At 43.7% G+C, this 5,969-nt stretch overlaps 1 long non-coding RNA gene across 1 annotated transcript; it reads right to left on the reverse strand.

Moving 5' to 3' along the window:
- Nucleotides 1-2,917: 2,917 nt before the first annotated feature.
- Nucleotides 2,918-3,836, reverse strand: LOC110674379. Its single transcript, XR_002498808.1, has 2 exons — nt 3,452-3,836; nt 2,918-3,391 (listed from the first exon to the last, which is right to left on the reverse strand). It is a non-coding gene; the product is annotated as an uncharacterized LOC110674379 (long non-coding RNA).
- Between the last annotated feature and the right edge of the window lie 2,133 nt (nt 3,837-5,969).

Genomic DNA, 5,969 nt, shown 5'->3' on the forward strand with positions numbered 1-5,969 from the left:
GACGCGTATCGATGTCGCTGTTTTGGTCGATGATGACGTCCCACGAGACCCGTTTTCGCACCACAGAGAACGCGGAAGTCGAAGACTTTCGAGCCAGAGAGACGAGACATATCACCATCATTATCATGCAAATTTGTGTATAAAAATTGACCAGCCGGGGCAGATTCTCGCATGTCGCTTTGTTCTGCACTCTTCTCGCGAAAAGATTCCAACGGTCGATGCGCGAATTTCTCCACAAGCATCTTCAAGCGGTTGACGTGTTGCTAAAATATGCTAATGGCGGGCCATAAAATGCGGCATCGACTTGTGGCTTTAATTTCTAGGCTTGATTCTTGATGGTGAGTTGGGTGCGTGCGTGGCTTAGCGGTTAGTTTGATTGCTAATTGACCTTTTAATTGACTGCGCCGAAATCAGTTTGGTTATGAAAAATGGAGCCTCTAAAGGATTTTATGGTCTGCACGGAAAGATCCTTGATACTATCAGTGGTCGATCGGTCGATACAGATCGATGGCAGTTAAATTTTACCTACGCACATCATAATCTTTCGAAGAATTATTAAGAATAACGTAACAAACTCCAATGGAATAATGTAAAACAATAAACACATATATGTAGTATTATTGAACAACTACTTGAAGAAAACCTTGGTTATGGGCCCAGAATTTCCAAAGACAGGAATTGTAACATTTGTTTGAAACGATGGGCTAGCTTATGCTAATTACAAGAAACAAACACTGAAACCATCGTTTTAGCTGCGTGTCATTAAAAACCCGTTATTAATCTCATCGAAGCTTTGAAGCTACTCATCATTATACTAAAATGAGATTAATTCGGAAAGCTCCTGACGAGCAGTGAAACCGGATCAAGACGAAGCTGTCGAACTGGATTTGAACTGAAAAGCTCCAGCGACTACATGTTTAGGAATTGACAAGATAAATTACATTCTAGTTCGACGAGCTAACGCTGCGAAAGAAAAGAAAGAGATCGGACTGACGTTAATCAAGCTTAAACGGTGTGTGTATATGGATTGGTCGTAAGTGGCAGGATACGCTCTCGTAAAACAAGCGACGTTCAACCGATTTACATATGTCCACGAAAATGCTAAACGGAAGGCTGTGCAATGAAGATGTTGCTAGCACATTCCACAAAGACGGCTGGGATTCCATTCTCCACGTACGTTTTGCAGTGAAGAACATACTCGTAACAATTCACTACCGCATTCGTCAGAGATGTTGGAGAGCAGGTACATCACACACCCTGCAGTGGAGATGTCTTTGGGTAAGAATTGTAGAGGAGGTAGAGGTCAATAGCCTGCAGTTGGAACGAATAGCCTTGTTGTTTCTGTAGTTTATTTCGAACAGGTTATGGGCCCAGAAACGCCTGTAGTACGCCGAGGTCACGCTTATGAGGGACCACGAGAAAGAACCTGGACGAAGGGGCAGAACCTGGACGGGAGGCGGTTAAAGCGGGACCAAGAGTCGGAGGCCAAGATGTTGAGAACAAGGCTGGATCTACGGCGCTAGAGATTGTGCACGAAATACGGTTTCCCAGACAAACTGATAAGATTGATAAAGACGACGATGGAGCGAGTGATGTGTGTAGTCCGAGTATCAGGGACACTCTCGAGTCCCTTCGAATCTCGCAGAGGGTTACGGCAAGGTGATGGCCTTTCGTGTTTACTGTTCAACATTGCTTTAGAGGGTGTGTTCAACATTGCTTTAGAGGGTGTGGGACAGACACGAGTGGCACGATTTTCAGAAAGTCCGTTCAGTTACTTGGTTTCACCGACGACATTGATATTGTTGCACGCAACTTTGAGACGATGGCGGATACGTACATCCGACTAAGGGCTGAAGCTAGGCGAATCGGTCTGAACATCAATGTGTCGAAGACGAAGTACATGATAGCGAGGGGCTCAAGAGAGGTCACGGCATGCCCCCCACTTCCAGTTCATAATGACGGCGATGAAATCGAGGTGGTCGAAGAATTCGTGTACTTGGGCTCACTGGTGACCGCCGACAACGACACCAGCAGAGAAATCCAGAGACGCATCGTTGCTGGAAATCGTGGCTACTTTGGACTCCGCAGAACTCTTAGATCGAGTAAAGCTCGCCATCGCACGAAGTTAACCATCTACTAGATGCTGATTATACCGGTACTCCTCTATGGGCACGAAACATGGACCCTACGTGCAGCGGATCAACGCGTTTCGAACGGTGTTTTCGAACGGAAGGTGTTGCGGACCTGGGAGGGAGAAACCAATACAAAATTTCTGTACGTCATAGTGAGCCGAGATTCCGCTGTCACGAACTGTCACTGTGAGCCCAGATCTCAAACATTGGACTAACATGAAAAATGCGCGTAACTGATTAAAACACATTTTCGTATTTCTTCAAAAGTGATAAAAATCGAATGAAAATAAATTCATGCACATAACGCATGTAATGTCACGTGAGCACCATTTAATCTGATTGAACATAAAGCATTTAAATATGCATCGTTCTACTTTTTCCAATAAAAATGAATATTTAGTGCATAGAAAACTGTGGCCCTTTTTTCATGTTTGTCAGGAAAGATCGAAGGTGCACAACAAAAGGAAACTACCGATTTTCTCGAAGCCTGCCTTGATTGTTGTTGGCAAGCTGGAGTTATCTTGCAGTTCAAAATAACGTTGTCTTATATTTCGTGTGTAGTATCGGTGCCTCCCTCCCAGTTGCGGACCATCTACGGCGGAGTGCAAATGAAAGACGGAACGTGGTGAAGGCGAATGAACCATGAATTGCACCAGCTGCTGGGATGAAACTAAGCGGGAAAACTTACAGTGCCAGGCCAACTCATCTCTCCGGCAATCCCAGGGTCGGCTAGCTACTGGGTAATCAAGGGCTTTTCGCGAATACAACAACTAACTCACGGGAACTTTCACTTTACTTGTGCATTTATTAAATTTCCTAATTGTGGCGTGTTGTTCTGGGGTTTTCAATTTAGTGTATATTTGTTATGTGTGTCCTAATCTAATGTTCGTACCGGTACATGCCGCTGCCGTTTGTTGTTGGGTGGACGAATCCTGCTGTGCGGCCGGAACTCTCGCCGGAATGGTGAAGCGGGCGGTTGTACGGGCTGATTTTTAACTCCGTTGACGGGCCAGCGGGCGTTGCTGGACGGTGGGGTTGCAGGCGTCTTCCCTCATGGACGATAATCGGCCGGCCGTGGCATAGCCACCTTGGAAAGCCGAGAGGGGAATCTCCTTGACGTTTAGGGCCAACGGCCCGATATATTGGTCCTTTGTAGAGGACAGATCCTTAACATTTAGGCTCGGAAGCCTGATGGCTTCACGGGCCGAACCGTGTGCTGGACGGAAACAATGACAGAACAAGAACAAGAGCAAGAGGTCCTATTGGACAAAGACAATTACAATGTGTTCCCTCGGAACGGTGCAGGATAGGCCTTTTACCTGAGCGATTTCTTCCCAAGCATCCACTTAGCTCCTGTTAAGGGATTAAAGGGGGGGGGGGTGTTGCTCACTCTATAACACTGCACTTAAAACACGTCTTTAGCACATGGACGCCTGATATTGAAAGAGGCCAGCTATTGGCAATGGCCGTTATTTCCAAATTTTAGTTTTCCCACTTTCCGTCATTCCAGTGATTTTTAACTTTAGCCATCCTTTCCGCCATGCTGCAGCATTAGTAGCAAATATATCTATTTGCAGCGGTACTGAACCCTATCACTCCTGTGGTATTTCTTCTGTTCTTGCACAAGAAACGTGAAGGGTCCAACAAACAACAATATAAATAAAAACAAAAATCCACAATAAGCCAATTTATGAGATGTTTCAAATCATATGAGCCTCTGTACGTGCCATAAATTCTTTTGACTTTTACTGTGCGCCGTGTGTTGGAGCTGTCTCGCTCTTTCTCACGGGCAACTTGAAAACAGGGCGCACAGTAAAAGTCAAACGTTTTATAGCATGCATAGGCTCATGGTTTCCGTTTGTTTACCAGCTTTGAAAGTTTCTGGCGGGCCGATTTATTTACGTTTCTTCTAGCGCTACATTTGGAAGGAGCATATTCAATAATGGCGCTGGTGACAATGCAACAAAGTTTTTAATGTTCGCATGAAAAAATTAAATCAGTAGGCAGGGAAGATATTTTTCATCTACGTTACCTGTAATACATATAAACCGGGTAGAAACATGCGCTGAAAGAGACGGGGAAGTCATCGGCAACAAAAATGTGACCAGCACCATTCAGATATCATGCTAGTTTTTTGAACAACAACAATGAGCGGCCCGCCAGAAAACGTCATTCGAACGTCTCGTAAAATGGCTTATAGGGTAACGACTGTTTATTTTGATCTTAATCGCTAACAGTTGGCGCCAGTGGCAAAAAGTACAGACAACAACCCTTCGAACATTCAGTTTATCTGTGCTGGCCGCCTAGCGGCGACACTGAAGTGTGTATTCCTTTCACTGATCGCGCTATGCTGGATTCTCAAATTTCTCAAATTTCAAACACAAGCGCATGGAAGAATGGTAGTCGGTGAACTGTCAAAACGTATGGGAAATAATGAAAAACGTAAATTACTTGCAATTAGGAAACTGGATCGAAAAAGTAGTGATTAGAAATCAAGCGTAATATGAATACATAACTTTTTGTGTTTAGTTCATCTTCCATTGTGCTTTCTTTGCTTCAGGATTTCGTTTTTACTACCACTGAAAAAGAGTCATCTATTGCCTTTTCAGTTTTGAATATCGCTCTATTTGTAACCAACCGGTTACAGGGAGAACCAACCATTGTCCATCTCGCAAAAAAATGGGAGGTTGCGGTGGGCCGTGCATGTCTCCAGAATGTCGGATAATATTCCGGTGAAGGTGGTTCTCGAAAAAATCCGACAGGTACAAGACGACGTGGTGCGCAGCGGGCAAGATGGGTCGGCTTTTGAACCTTTTTATAACTGCACCACTTTTCGGGGAAACGCGTCATTTGAGGAACTGGCATTCGTGGAAAAGTAGTACAATTGGTTACTAATGGCTCCGTTTTTTTCCTCATGGCTCCGTTACAGTTGATTGTGTGGTTTTTCTGTACAGGTTTTTTTCGGAACACTAGGAATGAGTTTTGAATATATTCGTGCTGACAATAAACGCAGTTTTTCCAAATAGTTTCTGCATTATTTCTTCTTGAATAATCAAGAGCTATCGCTCATAAGACAGTGAAACCAGTTTTTCAAGTAACTGCGACAATCTACAAGCCTTTTAGAAAATTTTGAAGGTCGTAAATACTACAATTTATTACGCAATGTGCGGTTGAAATATGGTGCAGAGCTACTTGGACACTTCCATAATTCACTGTGGCATAGGGGTTTTTTCTCAACCGAATTGTTTGAAACTTAACAATAAGGAGCACTTCAATACGACGCATAATGTAGCCAAATATGAGCTCTGTTGCGTTCAATAAACCCCCCTGCTGAAGTGAATCAAAAGTGCCATGAATAGGATTTGGCGCCTTAAGTCATATAAATTTAATTTGATTCGCATATTCACGTTTGTCAACCACTGGAATAGAAATCGTCACCATACCTGATATGAGAACACTTTGAACTGCATTACACACGTGCGCATCGTCCGCGAGTTGACTCTCAAAAGAGCATTCTAGAACATGGCGCACGCTTAGATAACTTCACACAATAGTGCAAGAATAATTGAAATCTGTAAATTATAGTTCAATAAATTGGATTGCAAAAAGGCTTAGCTGTTGAGATTGATTTCAATTAATTATTCGAATCGGCAAAGTTCACCGGATTTCGTAAACTGAGCAGATTGTGAGAATCTATACAGTCAGGTCTCCTATTAGACGCTGCCACTTACTTCACACCCAGTGTTGTAAGCAATCACGGTAGTCAACAAGTTTTCGCGGATATTCTGCCGCTCTTCCCTCAAACATGCACAACACGAGTGATCAAACGAATGTCGG

This window comes from Aedes aegypti, chromosome 1, assembly GCF_002204515.2.
Source record: "Aedes aegypti strain LVP_AGWG chromosome 1, AaegL5.0 Primary Assembly, whole genome shotgun sequence".
NCBI classification, from domain to species: Eukaryota; Metazoa; Arthropoda; class Insecta; order Diptera; family Culicidae; genus Aedes; species Aedes aegypti.